This window comes from Accipiter gentilis, chromosome 20 (genome assembly GCF_929443795.1).
Source record: "Accipiter gentilis chromosome 20, bAccGen1.1, whole genome shotgun sequence".
Taxonomy (NCBI): domain Eukaryota; kingdom Metazoa; phylum Chordata; class Aves; order Accipitriformes; family Accipitridae; genus Astur; species Astur gentilis.
Window position 1 is genome coordinate 15,866,886 of NC_064899.1, and position 18,901 is coordinate 15,885,786.

General features: G+C 42.8%; 1 long non-coding RNA gene across 1 annotated transcript; it reads right to left on the bottom strand.

Annotated features, from left to right (window-relative positions):
• Window positions 1–3,441: 3,441 nt before the first annotated feature.
• LOC126048549 (uncharacterized) lies at window positions 3,442–17,058 on the bottom strand. The gene is made up of 5 exons (XR_007508897.1): window positions 16,958–17,058; window positions 13,281–13,430; window positions 8,692–8,869; window positions 3,730–4,567; window positions 3,442–3,530 (listed from the first exon to the last, which is right to left on the bottom strand). It is a non-coding gene; the product is annotated as an uncharacterized LOC126048549 (long non-coding RNA).
• Window positions 17,059–18,901: the final 1,843 nt, after the last annotated feature.

Genomic DNA, 18,901 nt, shown 5'->3' on the forward strand with positions numbered 1-18,901 from the left:
TTGCTATACACTCAGAGAGCTGCTTGAATTTTTTCCAATGCATCACTCTCCTTATAGGGAATGCTGATTCCACAACACTGAAACATTTTCAAGAAAATAACAATTGATTAAGGTAAAACAGTTAGTAAAAAGTTACCAAAACATGCTTAGCTTTGAGTTGGTCATTTTAACTTTTAAGTTTACAGCCAGGCTGCAGTCCCCAGGTACTGGGATGTCTATGGCAGGACAGGCTTGGGGAGGTCAGGGAAGGGAACCTTGAAGTTTCTGCAAAGACCCAGCTTGCGTGTAAGTAGCTGCAGCTCAGTCCTGCACCCAGGCTGGCTGCTGCAGAGCTGCAGCCCTCGGCTCCGCAGGGGCTCACTTGTCACATACAGCATCAGATGCAAATGAGGGTCATCCATTTGCGCTGTGCCCAGACTACCATGGCTTCTGGACAATGTGGAGTCATCTTGGATACATCCAGGCCAGAACTGATAAGCCAAGGAAGACCCAAACAACCTACAAGCAGAAGCACAGGGCCTGTGCCCTTCGTCTCTGAAGCACTCATGCCAAAGACCTGGTACAAGACACTTGAGATGTCCCTACATAAAGCCATTTGGGCTAAGCAGGGTTTAGTAGGTCCAGCTCTACATCACGCACAGATGAACATCCTTGGTTTAGGACTAGGTTGAACAACAGCGGTCATGGAGCACTGCACCTCAGCCAAGAAGCTAGGTCAGACCAGAGCTCTTCCTGCATCCAGGGGGTGGGTAATGCACAACCCAGGCAATCCCAGCATGCTTAGTTGACAGTTGTTTCTAATTAATTTAGTAACATATGTGGACACGCAATGTTTCAGTCTTAATGTCACAAAGCGTTTCAACATTACTGACACACACTGTTTCAAGTACGCTCAATTATGAGATTTCTGGAATTAAAGACTTCCTAAATTTCATTTCAGGGTAAAACTTCCTGTTCCAGTTCAGAACAAAAATACATTTTTAAACGCCCGAATGTCTTGTAGAACAGCTTTTCCTCTTAATACAAACACAGATGTAGTGTGTAGGCCCATACACAACAAAACACTTAAGCACATCTTAACTTCAGTCATGTAAGTAATTCCATCTTTAGGCATATGCCTAAATCCTGTAATGGGCTCAGATCAACCAAATCAAGGCTGTATAATATCTGTTTGTACAGAAACATGCTGCCTGTTGATGTTGCATTTCTGCAACATGACATTGCATTTTAACAAGTCTCTGCAACTGCTTCTTGACTTGTTTCAAAGATGGTTGCCAAAGTGGGTTGTTGAACCATCTTTCAGCCCCGAGACTGACCTTATCTTTGTGCAAATGAGCTGAGTAATTGCTTATTTAAGGAAGTGTGCAATGTTTTGAGAAGTAGGTTCAAGTGTGGATTGTAAAACATCACAACTGGTTGGTTTGTTAATGGTGGATGTTCTGGAGGAAGAAAGGAAATTGAAAGGATGAATCATTATCCAGATGAAGTTCAAAAGCAATTTAAAAGCCATTTCATAATCACAGATGTGTGCCAAATATACCCGTCCAGCACAAGCTGTAGGCTTTGGGTTTTGTGAAGTCTGCAATTTCTTTCGTTTGCTATTCCTACGATAAACTTTTGCAGCATGGTTTGAAAAAGAACGTAAGAAGAAATTAATGCCTTCTAAATGCTCCGTATACCTGTCTCTTTCTATAGTGCTGTGCTGCATCCACAAAATTACTGTCAATGTGCACAGTAGAATACAAATACTTTTCCCTTTATGCTCGTACTGAGCTTATGGTTGGAGTAAAGATAAAAGTCAGATCAGCTGAGAGACACTGCATCAGGAAGGCAACTCCAACATGCACCCACAGCAAGGTCCCTGGCTTCTCAGCTAATGTTAAACCCCTATGTTACGAAGAATAGGTATGTGCAGTATTTCTCTTGTGTCCAGAAGCTGTGGAAATCCTGTCAAAGCCATACAAAGTCCAAGGCAACAACCACAGTCAACAGATGCCCTCTCCATTTGAGGCTTATCCATCCTCTCCCGCAATTCCACCTCTGGTTGTGTGCCCCTAACAGAACCTCTACAAAATTTTAGGCTGTGAACCTGCAAGAAGGCATGCTAAGATAAAGCTCTGCAGGTAGATATATTCCCCTTGACTCCTTGATCTCTCTCTGGCCCATCTCTCTCTCAGCTGTAATCTTCACAAACTTCACAAACATATCACAGGAATGATATGATCTTTCATTCTTTTCCTTTCAAGCCATTTTCTTCAACAACCTTACACTGCTTTGATTTCCTTTCAAAACATCAATGGTTGGTTGGTTGCTGGCGGGGACATTTACTACTTCACTGATAGATTGGAAACTCATCCGGAAAACAGCAGTGCAAATAAAATAGGAATTGATCTATCTTTTATATTAAATGTTTTCTCAGAAAGGCCCTTGGAATTCTTAATCTTCAGACTTGTAAAAAATTATAGTTTGTTCAACTCATACAAAAAGAAGGGGCTCACTGGCTGTGGCTCAGATGTCTTGACCCAAGTGCCTTGTTTGCCTGGGATTTCTCCTGAAACTCGGTAGTCCCTGTAACTTACTTGGATAATTCCCTGGACACGTGCATGAAAATGGGGTAAAAGCAGCACATTAGGAAACGATAAGAAAAGTGGTGGTAACGTTAGTTTGAAGAAGTAGCCAATGTATTTTCAAGTAAAAGCATAAACATGCTTCAAAGGCATCCACTGGAATACACAGATGGAAATGGATTCATTCAAAGCCCTATCCCTTAAAGTGGTCCATGTCACCATCTCGCAGTCTGATTTCCCACCTCTTGCTTGCAAGTCAGACAGCTAATCAATGAACAGGAACAATATCATAACACCGTAAAGAGCAGTTACTAGTTAAGGATAATGAGAAGTAAGTAACCTGAATAAATGGCTTTTGAAAAAACAATAAGCTGTATCTGTTTGCATTGTACCACAATAAATTTTGATCAAAAACGCATTCATAAAAAGAAAAGTTGATCTGTGGACCTCTGAAGGAAAAAGTTGGGGCAAGTAGGCAAATTGTAATGACCTACTTGTTTAAGTTTTCCCACAGGTAGGGCCATTGGCTGACTAATATTTCTGTTCCATAACTACTGACAGTCGGTATTCAAATGTTGAATCTACAGCACTGTACAGTGCTCTGACAGCACTTGTTGCCAACGTTTTCTATTGCATTCAATAGTAAATATATTTTTTTGTGTCTGTTACTTGAAATACCAATAGTACCTCTTTAAGACATATGGCTCAAAATAAAATACATGATTTGTGGGCATAAAAATCAGCAAACCCCTGGCATGTCTAGAGGCCACTGTTGCGAGTCTTATCTAACGAATACTACTTTAAGATTGTGTTTATTCTCACAAAAAACACGGCTTTTCATGAAGGCAGCTGAAATATACACGCAGAGCTTCAGGAATAACGCAAATTGTGATCTAAACTCACTGTAGCCATGATATCTTTTCAAATGAACTCCCATCAGAACTCTTCATCTTCTTCACAGCTCTGAAGGATGAAAACATTACACCTTTTTAAGACTTTAACCATGCCAAAAAAAGAAGTGCTATCTCACTGTAATAATGTTGTCTTAATTATGTACAATACTTAGCACTAGTTTTACACCAGATGAGTCACAGTAGAAGCTTGTACTTTGCTGTTTGACTAAATCCCACAGCACTTAGAACTCCCTGCAGTGAATGCTTACCAGCTTGTGCTCAGCTCTCCTCTCAGACCATGTTTGCTGGATCCTTTGGGGGAGGCTGGTTTGAATGGTGCTGAAATAGGATGAGCAGACACTGTAGTTGGAAATAAGGGCTCAGAGTCAGTAAGAACATGCCAGAGAAATGTCTTGAAAGCTGCTCAGGTGTTTATGCTTCTCCAGTCATGTCCATTTTAATTAACTGGGATCCTAGAAATCATAAAGCTGGGTTTCATTCCTTTCTTTTTAAAGGCAGTTTATCTTCTGAGTAGAAAGGTGGTCATTTTTCGTGCTGTTTAACAATTAAGACAATGCCAAACAGGCAAGGGAAACACTTGTCATCTATAGAATCCCTGTTTACTGGCCTTACTCTATCTAATCTTTTACTAATAAAAATAATCCCATAGCAGCAGATACCTATCATTTTATGAAGAATTTTTTCTACTAGGTTCTCCAATGAGATAGCATGGTCTGCTGGGCACCTCTTCATTTGTGCATGTTTCTTCTCCTTCCTACATTTCAGGGCTTGTTAAGCTCGGTGAAATCCCTGGTAAGCACTGGATCTTCCCCCAGGTACCTCCATGAGCACATCTCGGAGAAAAGTGGCCATTCTCAAATTGGTTGTTACCTTTATTAATTCAGCTCTCTTCAACTGAAACACATGAATAATACCGCTTTCAAGGCTTCAAAAATGGTGTTAGAAACCTCAAAGGAAGAACACTATTAGACCTTTTAAAAGGTATTTATGAAGTTCAAGAGCGGATGGACTTGTACCAGAGTATACTGCAGTCTTCATTCACAGTTAGCAGGAGAGGTAGGCTCCAGCCTCAGGTTCTTTGAATCTCTGGAAAACCACATAGGAAACTTAAAGTTAGATATTGTGAAGAATTGTTCCCATCTGCCTCCCTTCCTTCGCCCAACAGATATGCAGAGTGCCTAGGTACCTGGCTATCACAGATCACTGGGAGGGAGTTGCTGAAGCCTCTGTCTATGCAAATGACAAATATTCTATTCATTAGACAGTCCCATAATGAATGTCCTGCTATGGCACCGCCCAAGAGAGTCTTGATTAATTGAAATAAATAAAATACTTCATGTTGAAATAACAGCTGGTTCGGATACTTACCAGTATCAGCTGATAGTCTAGAGACATACACTTCACCAGGAAACTTTCACTCCTACACATTATTTAAATAGAAGCTGTTTTTTGCAAACTTAGTACCTCTAAACTGAAGTTTATGACATTTGGCTAGTAGGGTCTTTCTAGTTAACAGTCAGTGTTTTTCAAAGCGCAATACCTGTCTTATCAAAAACCTTACCCAGAAGAAACCAGGAGGAGTAGTGTGCACGCCACACTGTTGTGTGGTGCAAAGAGGATGCATCCAAGTGAAAGGACAAACAAACCATTCTGCTCACGAAATCATTTCATTTCCATTTTAGCCAGGAATGCACTAAATAATGCATTATTCCTCGGCTACTCAAAAGGTCACCTTTTGGTCTATGAGCAGCTGCAGCAGCTGTGTTCCCTTGAGACCCCGCTGAGAGCAAAGAACAAAGCGTGAGAGCTGATGACAAGCTCAGGGGATGCAGGTATGAAACAGGCTTTTGGAGGCCTCCCAGGAGCCCCAGTTGAGAACCACTGCCAACTTTCCTTTCTCTCGTTTTTTACTTCAACCCCAAATAACCTCCTTCTTTCACCTCCTCTTCCTAAGTAAATTAGTCACATGTAAAATATAAGAAAATAAACAGCCAACTCAGATTTTGACACCATGCAGGGACAAGCATCCACAGAGATTAGGGACCTCCTATTCATCATTGATTTCCCATCATACTTGACAGGAAGGTACAACAAAGAGAATAAAATAGCCCCCCCAGGAAGGCACTCTGTGAGGCTGAGTTCAGCTTAGAGGCTGCTGAGTCTCTCATTCCCAAACTATAATGCAAGCAAGCTGATTCTGCAACAAAAATACATACGCAGCAGAAGCATCTGACCCGCAGCTGGTCTAGATACACCCCTGATATTGAGACGTTCATCCAGTAGATCTGGATGAAAGAAACTGGTGGCTTTTTAGATATTATTTCCTTATCAGGAACCCAGATACAAGTTTCGCAGCTCGGAATCCATTCAGCTTTCTAGATCAGGGTGTTGGTTATAATATATGGACCTTAGTTTGGAGGGAGGGAGTTTGAAGGGGAAAGAAAAGCAGTGTGGATTATCATCTAGTTCAGAATCTGTCCTCCTGACAGGTAGGTTGGGATGGTACAGAGGAGACATCCTGACCAGACCTGGCTTTGACAGGATGGTGGGTGAAGCGACGTGTTGTTTTTGTAGGATATCCTCAGTGATGTTTTCCACAGACCTAATCCTGTTCCATTTCCTGAACACCTAAATCAAAATTGTCTACAACCAGAATAGCTTTTGTTTCAAATTAAATCAAACAAGCAAGGAGAGAAATAACAACTACACATGAGAAAAACAAGCATGTAACTCACTGTAAGGGCCATCTTGCATTGATGCATAGCAATTCCTCCCAGACTACAGCCTGGAGAATGCTTTATTTTTAAAGGTCCAGCACACAATTACAGGATCATAGTAGACATTCATCTAACCATATGCACCACTCATATCTTTCCTTACCCAGAAAAACAATCAAACTTTAAAAAGAGATGGTAAAAAACCCCTAATGAGCAAGCACTGAATTAAATATAATGCAAAAAAAATTCAAATGCATATGTATTCCTTAGTCCATCCAGATGTGTTTTCATCTCCTCCAGTCACTTGCACATCAAGGTTGCAGCAGACCTCCATGAAACCCCCCTAAGCTCTGGGACTCCCGTCCCTGTTCCAGAGTGGTGTAGGATTCAGTAACTCCAGCTACCGCTGTTACCTTTTCCCCACTGCAATGGTTCAGTATCACTGCCAGTCAGCATAAAATCCTGCCCAAAAGCACGTGCCGTGTGGCAAGGCTCTGCAGTTAAGCAGGTTGCCAGCCTTGGAGCCACCATGGGCACGGCAAGGTGGCAGATATCAAAGGACAGAAAAGAGAGCAAGGGGTGGATGGGCCCATAAAGTTCTTCAAATAAATCGGCAAGCAAATTTTAAAATTTGCACCTTAAAAACCGAAAAGCAGAATATTGCAGAGCAACCAATTTTGCCATAAACTGCTCTTTACAAGCTGGAGGTAACGGCAGTGAAAGCCAGAGAGGCTCTGCAGCCGTGATCAAACTGAAACCTCCTGCTTGCTCGTGTACTCCTCTGTCGCTGGTACCTGAGGGCCCTGAACAGCATGTACTGCAAGTCAGGAGAAAGCCCCGTACGCTTCTGACTGCAGCCATCTTAATCAGTTTCCAGCCACGTTACCGTCAGGTATGGGTGGTGACTGGCATTCAGTCTGCATCAACATTATTCCATATACTGGACCCATCATTCAGTAGATACTCCAAATGGGGCCAGGATACCACCGGCATCACTTAGCTCATCTAGCCAAGCCCAAGTCTGTACTGGCCTGCATAAAATCAAATAAAAGCAAGTCTGTTATCAGTAGGCTTAAATTTGTTTAGCAGGAGCACACACCTTTGCAAAACATCTGTGAGCCTGGAAAGTATAAGAGGCTAAAGACACAGACCAGTCACGCACCATTTATTTAAAATCTGTGATCCCAGAAAAACTGAGGGATGTTTCTAGCTAGAAATCCAAGCCAGAAAACAATGGCAGCCCACTGCCCAGCCAACAATCCAGGGTTTAGTACTGGACCAAACAACAGCTAAATAAGTGCTCTTCCTAATGGCAAGAGAAGCAGGAATGGGAACACACAGACTCTGCACTCCAAGCCTAACCTTGCCTTCCTGTGCTTGAAAACCATGTGCTTTTGGGGCTCCCTAATGTGATTTTGGAGTCTGTGATGCATCCTGAATTTGCCAAAGATCTTGACATCGTTACCACTATTCTAAGTCACATCCTTTCCTTGTGCTGCCTCTAAAAGAGCCAGCCTCTTTCCACTGACCATACGGGCAGCCTGGTAAAAGGAGGTTTCCAGTGCAGACTCCTGCACAAGGTGCTTAAAGTCAAGCAGTGACAATATTGCTCCAGACCCCCACCCTTCCACCCCTGCTCTTCCCTCCCTGGCTAACGAGATGATGTTCTTTAGCAAAGCAAACCGCACCCAACACATAAAAACAACTGCCAGACTGGAATAAGAGTGCATCTGTGCTACCAAATCAGGGTGAGCAAACTAGCCATTTCCCAGCTTCACACTGAAGCAAGACCAAGAGAGCACTGGTGCCCTCCATCCCATCTCCAGGCCACCACAGGTGGGAGAGCCCAGCCCAGCAGCTGGATTGGAGTCCCCCAGCACTGCAGTGAGCACCACACTGTGCATGGTATCTGCTGGCCAAGTAAGGTACAACTATGGTAATTTTTTTCTCAAGCATATTTTCAGAACTGTCCTCTTTGACATATGGATTTAACGGGCTGCAAACCAGTCAACACATGTGTGGACACTCACAGGTACACACACCCGGAGCTGATTACATACAGCTTTCCTAACAGTTCTGATAATCTGGATAATTTATTCAGATTGGCAAGATTTGAGTGGTTTTCCATTTCTTCTGCAGGAAGGAAGCAATGTGATTGTTGCTGTGGTGATCCTTCCCTTAATATTTTTTAGCCGTGATCTGGCTTAAAGTCATGACTGTCTCTGGAAAGTGTAATTTTATGAAGGCACAATATTAAAACATTAGTGAATAGCCTTTTCTTTTTCACACTGAATATTATATATATTTATTCCTTGAAATTCACATTTACAAATGAAAACATGTAGCTATTCCTTTATCATAAACAGGGCTGGTTTTGGCCTTCATTTTGTAACCCCTGTTCTCCTTGGGATAGTTACTTATCCCTTGGGATAAATCTGCACAGCCAGAACCTCTGCTTGCCTAGGTTATGTTTTTAGAAGGGTACATACTTACTCAGAAACATCAATGCTGGCGTTAAGAGTAGTTGCATGTGTAATCTCCCAGGCATGGGGTTTAAAAAAGCTACCTCCTTTCCCGTGAGCGAGGTTAATGACTGCTCTGCAGAAGAGGAGCAAGGTGATTTCATTTTTTTTCCTTCATTCATGAGGTTGCAGAGCCAGCATTCCTCTGTCTGTGGAGAGGACAGCAAATGTTAGCTCCCTACCTTCATTTATTCTTTGATCAGTGAAGCTGTTTGGCAGAGAAAACTGTTACGCGCAATAAGAAAAGAAGTACAAAACTTCTCCTACTGATGCAAATGGCTGACGGCAAGTTATTCCCGTTTGTAGCCTGGGCTGTAGACATATCCTTGCATGGCTTTAATAAAGTAAGGGTGGTAGCACCGGCCCCCCAAAACCTATAGTTCTGCCATTACATGGCAGTAGTACACAGCACACAAGGAGGTGCTGATGGGGGGGTGCAGGTCCAGCCCTCAAGCACCCTGCGCTTGTCTCCTTCCCTTCACTCTGAATAGCAAAGCCAAGCATCCTGGAACCGGCTGTGTTTTTAAAGTTGCAGAACTACTTTCATTAGACTGTTTTCCCATAACCTGCTTCACATTGAGTTCTCCCATGGGATTAATCACGGAAAAGGATACCATGCAGTATAGATGAAAATAAACTCAACTGGGCCAATGGAAAGCTGTCCTCTCATTTATTCGTGATTTTCTGAAAATTATTGTTTGAGATGAAATTTTGTTCATCTAGTTTAAAATCCAGAATTAATCATTCGGGAAAGTTGACAATTCTGTTTCTCCATTTTGTGTCTCCTATGGGTGTTTTCCAGCATTTAAAACAGTTTCCAGATTATTATTCTTTGAGGTGGGAATGAACAAGGGGCTTGTTTATTTTCCATTCAGGCAAATATAAAATGACATTCTAGAAGGTTTTATAATTCCATTGTTGCAACCAAGTGTGTTTAGCATATCTGAATAAACCAGATGCAGATATTTGTTCTTGAGACGCACTAACAAAAGCTACCACAAAACTTTTCTTCTACAATGGGATTGCAAATATAGATTACGTGAAACCATATATTTTCTTGGTTTTATATGGGAAAAACTCCTAGAATCATAAGTAGGGAGAGAAACTACTTAACAAACAGATGCGTATATAACTATTTACACACAGACACACGCATTTACTATGAACTGCGTTAAACGTGATGACAGAATACCCCAGCACAAATGTGCCTATGTCTTTTGTTTCTCACTGCTTCTCTAGAAATTTCAGGATTTTTAGGACTGCATCTGCAAGTTTTCAGTAAGTGCTAGAAACTCATGCCTTCCAAAAAAGCAATTCAATCCTCTGTGGTCTTAACACTCCCTGGATAGAAGCTGGTAGATTCAGCTGCCTGTTGATGCAGCAAACTACGTCAGTGGTACAAAAAAACAACCTGTGCCTCACTGGTGGAATTGGGACACGGCTTTCTACCGCCCATCCAATCCATTCCCACCGTCAACAGCCCGGTGAGGGCACTTGGACTCTGCCTTCCCACTGATCTCCAGAGGCAATGCACCGGACACGGATGACAGGCACGTGTGGCTAGACTGTGCCCTGCATAATATTTTGGGTACACCCTGGATCCTACGCAGCAGCTGAACTGGGACGCTGGGTTTGTGCTCATCCCCACGATGCCAGCAGGCCTCCCACAGCTGCAGCCAGCACGTCGCTGCTCCACGCCAATTCCCTCGCCAGACCATGCAGGCATAATCCAGCTTGTGATCTTAATCATGCACTGGCGTGGGGAGGGCAGGATTTGACAGCTGGTTTGCTTTCACCTTGACCCTTCCCATGCCCTGTCCCGTACTGTGATGCCACCACTACCAGAGGAATCTGCAGGCATGCATTTATGCATATCGTGTATGAGTGTATTCTTGCCCACACTATGCCTTAGAAATGACAGAATTCTGCAAAGAAAGGAAGTGACAGCCCTGACAGCTGGGAAGAAGCATGCAGGGTCAGCGGAACCTCTTTTCTGGGTCATTTTAAAAGAGTCAGGCTTCACTCCACAGACCCGCTGTAATTTAAACCCACTGTAAGAGAAACAAAACCAAAACAAAGCACTGTTGGATGGAGGCCAGCCTGCCTAGAGCTACTTTGACACCTCTCATTAGCCCTAAATGCCACGTCTTGCTTCCCCTGCTCAGCTGAAGGTGCTGGATTTTGGATCGCTTCCCCTTAGCATGCACCAAGCCTGACCTAACTGCAGCTTCATGGGACCAGACTGAACCTTCAAAGTCCCCCTCTGCTGCATTCAGCTCCATTTCCACGCAAACCTTCTGCATTAAGGCAACCTTCCAACACATACTCCAAGCAATTAGAAGATTTCCTACCTGCTGTAAGGCAGCCTTATTGTGAGTATACATCATAACATAGCTTTTTACGTGCTATTCTACACCCGGATTGCTGCCTTTGTTGCAGGGGGCTGAGCTACAGCCCCTGCGGGAGCTATGAACAGTGCATTTGCAAGCAAAATGTAGGTTTCTGTGCTATTTCTGAAGCTCTGCAATTCACTTCCTGCCTCACACCCGGACTGGGGTTTTGCTTAGATGCAAAGCTCAGATTGAGCTGTCAGTCACAATATACTTCTCGTTTTCCTGTTTTAGAAAAGGGATTTGTATGGGTAAAGGATGCACTTAGCTCAAAATCCTGTAGCCTTAACTACATGGGCTCTGGAGTGAAATATTGGAAAGGGATGAAGGTATGTGACAGAATTAAGTCTGTGCTATGAAGCAAGCCTAACTTATGTCCAAATCCCAGCCTTGCTGAAGTACAAACAGTGGTCTCCTCTGGCTGTACTGGACTTGGTATCAAATCCCCACAGAGCTTGGTAAGAAGTTGTGCAGGTAAAAACAAGCTGAATTTTTTAGCAGTGTATTACCTAGCAATTTCAATGATTCCTGCTGACAGTTTAGTTTTAAGGACCAAATTCTGAGACAATAACTCATGACCCAATTCTGAAATCAAGACTACAGTTCACAGATAATTTTAACCATACATCCCTCAGCAATTTTGGAGAGAAAGGGTGCTAGAAGAAAGCCATAGTAAGCACAAAAGAGACAAAAACAGTTGGCTAGATATTTAAACCAGATAAACACAAGTTACTAATAAATACAGATTTTCAGCAGCAGTTTTTGCAAACCCATAGAGGGGAGCTTAGCAGCTCCTAAGTCAAGGCAGGTAAGAAGTTGGAGTGTCTTAACTACTTACTGCCTTACCACACACCACCTGCTTACCTCCACTCCATGTGAAATGAAGGCAGAAGGTAACTCGCAGTTAAAACCAGACTGAATTCCTTCAATTCTGACTGCATTCCTCCCTCCTTCCACACTACCAAAAGGTATTAAGATGTTTACGAATCTTCAGTCAAGTCAGTATCATAAAAGACAGCTCAATTTTGAAGGGGCCGGGGGGAGCAGGAAAGCAAGACCAGGATATTTACTGTCTCACCTTTCTCCAGAGCTTAATTTTGAATCAGCTTTGAGGCTTGGCTAATTAGCCCCCACACTGATATTTCAAAACGATGATTAATTTTCCCAGCTCCTTAGAATACACGCTTAATTCTAGTAATCACAGTTGCTCGTTTCTATAGCCTCTTAATGCTTATTGAACCTTTGAGCCCTCAACTTCAAGCCTCCACCTCTGGATACCTTTAAGAAGGAGTTAGACACACATCTGTCAGGGATGATGTTGATATAGTTGCACTCGACTTCAGAAGGAAAGGTGGTTTAATGATCTCTTAAGGTCCTCTTCAGGGCTAATTTTCCATGACAGAGTCTGATCATAACACAACCTAATTGCACTATTTCAAGAGAAAGTTACCCCATCCCAGTAGCTCCCCCCTGCCCTCCTACTTCTCTTCTATTTGTGTTTTAATAAATCCTTTCTCTGTAGTAGTTTGGCCATAAGAAAAGCAAGAAGCCTATCTTTGAGAACTATCCCTAGGCTACATAGACAACTTTGAGGTGATAGATAGGGAACCATCAGCTCTGTCTTTCTGTTGTGCCTTATATTGTACGTGACATAAAACTAGGATATTTGATACTGGGAGAAGAGGGGTAAAACAGAGTTTCTTACTAGGGTTTCACAGTCACAGGCTCTGGGGCAGACCACCCATCAGGACAAGTTTGATCAGGACTGGATCTGGGCAGAAGACTGCATTTCTGTCAGGCTAGTCGTAGTACCGGAGATACAGGTAATACCTGCTCCAGCATAAAATTTGTCATTGCCATTTCCAACCTCAGTCAGTCTTTGGACATTTGAACCTTACCTGGAGACACCCAAATGATACTTATGGCACCAGTGCTCTGCATTGTGTGGCCACCATGTCTATAAAACACTCCTGGGGACCTTTCTGTTGGGTTTGCTTTACTGTCAGAGTCTGGTCTAGAAAGAAATGAGGGCCTCGGCCCCCTGGCATTTCTGACAGACTTTTTGAGGCAGGTCCTAGAACAATTATGAAGCAGTTCACAATCCACATGTGCATATTTTTGAAGCATAAAATGTTCCAGAAATTCCTGGTGTATTCTCCATAATTTCTACCTTCTGTGCTGCTTTCCTTCTTTTTTTCTTTTTTCCATTCTCTCACCACTTCAGTAAAGATCAAAAGTCATTATATTCTGTTCTGTTTGACGGATGAAATCCCTCTAGACTAATCTCTGCAATGACATACAGATCTGCAGACATATTTTTCTGGAAAAAAGTTAAAAAACATTTGAATATTGTTCAGGATATTATAATATTTTGTCTGTTAATTTTTAATCACCTCTAGAGTGAAGCTTTATGTTTTTCATTTGAACACAAAGATTTCTTTCATGCCTAAGATGTAAATCAGCAGTGGGCAAAGCGATTCCAAAAAGAGAAAAGGAGAGGCGCTGAACATTTCACCTCCCCTCAGAAAAAAAGTGAGCTATGGAAGATGCGTGCCCTGAGCCGCACCCCCCCCATCTTCCCACCTCTCAGTCCAGTGACTTGGTGCAGACCCAAACCTACCCACCTCACGTGAGGCTCCCATTCGAGTGCCCTGGCCCCAGAGAGACTTTGGAGACCAGCACAGAAGCTTTAAACCTCCCACGCTCAAACTGAGCCTTCTCCTTTGCTGCTTTGCCAAAAACGTCTGACAGGACTTCAGTGGAACTCTTCTACAGATGCTGTTTCCTGAGCAGGACTATACAACGTGGCAAGCCACAGTGGCAGGCAACTGAAGTCCTTTAAGCGCCTGTGTTTGTCCCCAGAAAAGAGTACAGCGATGAGGAGGCAAGGAGGGAGATGACGACGTTTGGCAGCACTTGGCCCAAGTGGACTTAGCAGAGTTTCAGCAAACACAAAGTGAACTGGAAGGGGTCACTTGGTTTGTAGCCTGCTGGCCAGCAGTAGGAGAAGGAGCGGAGGACTAAGGAAAGAGTTCCCTGGTCGCAGAGGAGAAAGAGCGCTGGGTTATCAAAAGCATGTGGATGTCAGGGAACCATCTGGACCTCTTTCTGTGGCTTGCAGCTAATCTCCAAATATTTAGTGGAACACTGCTCCCCATGGGTGCAAATGGTTGCTCATCCTTACGGGGGAAACTGTAACACACAATTAGAAGCATGTTTTGTACTACAGTATTGTTTACAAACACACTGGCTGGGAAAGGATGGAAGTTGGTTCTGGTTTTAAGTGATTTTGGTTTATATTTTAGTTCTCTAAAATTAACCATGGTAAACCTGACTGCATCTGATGGCCAGATAGAACAAATTCAAAACCTTAATGTCTGTCTTTAAAATAAAACTAAAGTAATTATCTGATTTCAGATCTCTCCTTTAAAATCCTCTGACTGCATTTGCCTCTGTCTCCTTAGATAAAAAGAAGTGCCTGATCCCCCACCATTGCCTGTATACAATCCAAGGGATAGTACTGAACGCTATGGCATTTCTCCAAATGTATATGACCAGCAACAAAATCTGGTCAGGTGACTTCAGGAAGAGTTTTCCCCGTGGTACATCTGTGCTGTAACCTGCTATGAGGAACAGCAAATCTCTCTACACCCTTTTGGTACAGCACACCCATTACGCAGCCCCAGACAGGTGCATGGGATAGTACTGTGCTAAAACTGTACTACAGACAATGTGTCAGAGATAGGAAAGAGGTTGTGGAGAATAACAATTTCCATTCTCTGATCCTCTGGCAGACGGACTGTCAGCACTGAGCTTTCCTTACCCAAGGAGGGGACCCACAACCAACACACTGCTGCCTTCCCAGAAGGGTGTTCTTTGGAGCAGAACATGGCAGGAGCCAGCCCATACCCAACTCTCCTGCCAGCATAGCATTTTAAATGGTAAGGTCTTAATGTGCTTTGTGCCCAGTTTCCCCTGCAAAGGCTCAATACTGTTTATAAGCATCATTCCATCAAGCATTTATCCATCTATGCTGAGAAAACACATGGCACAGCCCCTCAAGGAGTTCAGTTTGGATCTGATGAGATCTATCAATGATGCTGCAGTAATACACAGTCCTTGTAATCTTTCACAAGACCCTTGGTGTTGCCAGAACATTGCCTGGTTTACACTAAACCTACAATCTCTTCATTCATTTCTTAGGTACCACTTCATTCTTCTATTTTTAAATATTCTGTAATTTGTCTAGGTAGGGTTTTTATGCAAGCACACGCCCTTGTCTGTTGGTTTTGTTCCAGCCTGAGGTGTTACTTTTTTTTCTAGCACACAAAAAGACCTCACATATCCCACCCTAAAGGCTGCAGTATTTCAATGCTGTTTGAAGTCGTTGTGTCTGTAACACCATCCCTCCAAGGATGTGAAGAAGGGTGCTAGTGTATAGATAATTTTTTAAACTGTACACCAGTTAGGAAAAAAAAGACACTACACGGGAAGTGTCGTTGCTGTGAATTGGATTTATAATGTTTAAAGAACCAACAAGTGGACTGGTAATGTGACGTACCTACAGATTCAGATGTTAACTTCTCAGGAGATGAAGTACATTCATTGAGTGCTGAAAACAGAACCTAGTTATAGAAGAACTCCTAATTTTACTCCAGCCTGACCAAATATAAGCTTTGGTCAAACAAGGAGTTACTACTAGATTTGTCAAAGATGTAATGGAAATGTGAGTTATCCTAGAAGCTGCAACAGATAACCTAATGGCGAGTTTCAGCCTAACATGTAATGAAGAATCTGGCCTATACCGTAAAGACAAGAGTAGTCTGGTCAGACTATGGATGCTACGCTATGGACCCAGAGCAGAGACTGCCATTTAACAATGCAGTTCTGGGAACCGCAAAGTCACATTCCCTGCCTTGGGATACCCAAGTAGGTTGACTCTTGACTCCCTCTAAGCATTCAAAAAAATTAGGGGATCTCAATTACAACCCTCTACAATGAAAAAAAAAAGGAAAATCAAGTACATTTGGACTGAGATGCAATTTGTTTCAATAGGGAACAGAGTACGGTATGATTCAACTGCAAATAAAACCTAACTGCTCTTAACAGCATCCTGCAAAGCTGCTAAGGACCTATTCATGGACAGCAGGATCAATATAAGCTAAACTTGCATTTCATAGCTAGAATCAGAGCTACTTCATACTGACAAAATAATAAAACAGCAAAAGAACAATGAGACACTCTGGCACGTGTACATTTGCTAAAACCACCCATAATGAAGGCTTTAGCAATGCAGAACTCAACCTCCCAGCTCAAAGTTTTATTGGCCATTATCTCACTGGATTTGGAGCAATGGCTCTGAATGTAGTAAAAGACATTAATTTTTCACAGTGTTTCCCCACATAACTAACAAACTTGTTTTCATAAAAAAAGACACAATTTTGAAATCCTCAGAGTGCCTGACTTCTAATGGTGCCAAATATGTTTCTCTTTTCATTAGCATTCAGGGATCACTCTGCCCAAACCACCCTCATCTACTTTTTCCACTCACGTAGATGCAGCTGATGTTGGATCACCAGCCATCTCGGTTCTGGTCCAAGGTAATAGCTTAGGACCAGAGCAATCAGTTATATGGAGAGGCTGTTTCTAAATTAGAATGGAAACTGCTAGACATCCTCAACATAGCCTCCCACTGGCCTGTTTCAATATGATGTGAACTCTGTGAAGATCTTGTGGCTACCCCCCCTCCCTGGTTGAGAATTATAGACATTTCTCTCAGTTTGTAGAATGGTTGCAAAAGTAGATATATGCAGAAATTCAAAAAATTATCAAACTCACAAGTGTTACCTAAAGCTCTGGAATGCATGTATTCTTCAACAGGCTTTGCACAGCTTCCCCCTCCATGGAAAGAAAGTGAATGAAATGGCAGCACAACATGTTCCAGGTGGTAACTGTCTGAAGAGGTCACAAGAGGAAAAAAAAAAAAAAAAAAAAAGACAGAAATTAACAGGGCATCAAGGTACCTGGTTAGCCAAATTTTGCTTCTCCTAGGGAGAAATACTGTCCTCCCTTTATATTGCAACCCTTGTGAAGAGAGCAGGAACTTCAAGCCAGAGACCTCCCGCTTTCTCCTGGCGCTTCTCGGTTCTTTGCACCTCAGCCCAATGACCCAGATCTCAACACTACATAATTCTGAAAATCTTTGATATCTTGTTCCTCTCTTTCATGAAGTCAGTTTTGGGGCCTGATACAAGACACAAACATGGTTCCCCTCAGCTGGACATGCCTAAACTTCACTGCTGGAAGAAGGCTTCCTCAGGAAGGCTGGACCCTTCTCCTTCCCTGACTTCACTGGACACTTCCTCACTCTGCCATCTCTCATCCTGTGCACCCTCCTGGTCAGCATAGATCTCTTGTCTCCTCTTTGCCCACAACTCTCCTTTCTCTGAGGCACATCCAGGAGCTCACCACAGCCAGTGACACGAGGGAATGAGATGTGGTGACCATTCATATCATCCTCTGCTAGCCCCTTGAGTAACTCCTGCACCAGTTGTAACTGTCCTCTGGGATAGCCAGGCTTCAGCAGGCAATGGTATCACAGCAAGTGCCATTAACCCAGTCACATCCACACATCACATTTTACCTTACAAAGCCTGCAGTAAGGATTTGTCATCTTTATTTCCACTTAACTTCTTCTCACCCACCTTCACTGCAGCCCTCACTCTTTCTTTTTCTTTCTTTGTCATACTCAGACCTATCCCCAGTGAGCTAGGGTTGGATTCTTCTCTCACCACAGCCAGCTAAGAGTTTGATATAGCCTAAATCAAATCAGTTGTCTCTGCTTTCTCTGCAGTAAGTGGAGAGAGACAGCTCCAGCGGGCTGTTCATCCCACTGTATTCAGGTATGCCAGAGAGGGGAGGAATACATCACCTTATAGAGAGCAGGAGATCAGGCAGCAAGCTCTAAGATGAGAAGCTGAACATTCAGATAGCTACAGCTTGGCAGTACCACCTTACAGCATGAGTAATAAAGATCTGAAAGAGAGAGACTGACTGACTGATAGAGAGCTTCACTTCTCTGGAAGCCCAGATGTCCTGTCCTTTCCATTATCACTTTCAAGTTAGGGGGAGTGGGTGGGGAGAAGGGATGTGATTTCTGGTGTCCCCAGGAGGTTGCGAAGACCATAAGGTCATATTCAGCACTAGTCTCTGGGGTTCTGTGCAACATCAGTTCTGTGCAACACTGTGCTCAATGTTACATTATCATTTGGATCAACAGCCACAAATGTTTCTTCCAAACTTCTTTTCAGACTCTGCATCAAGGTTAAGCCTAGTTCTCCAGGATCCACATCAGCCTCCGTTTAAGGCAAGGAAAACAAAGGAAACAGTTCCTTTGAAACTACTAACGATTGAAGCCTTTTAATTCTTTTCCTGTTTGCCATTAATTTCTTCCCCCGTGAGTCTCAGAGCTTGCTGCTTTATCTTCTAAGCCTTAGAAGCCTTGTTTCCCTCAAGGACACCTTGGATTTATGAACATTTCTTTCTTTGTTCACCATGCCCTTCCAATTTTTTGTTCAGAATCAGGAAGTCATTACAGCACCAGTTGATTCTCTCTCCTTGCCAAGTGAACCTTGAGTTTGGAAAGTAAGTGTTTTCTCTATGCAGGGAATCCTTTCTTGATTGTTTTCCAAGTAATACAGAATGCCTATTGTAAGAAAGAAATCTCTATATATCCTTACAAAAACATAACATTAATAAAAAGAGATAAATCTAGATTGATCCGCTATTTCC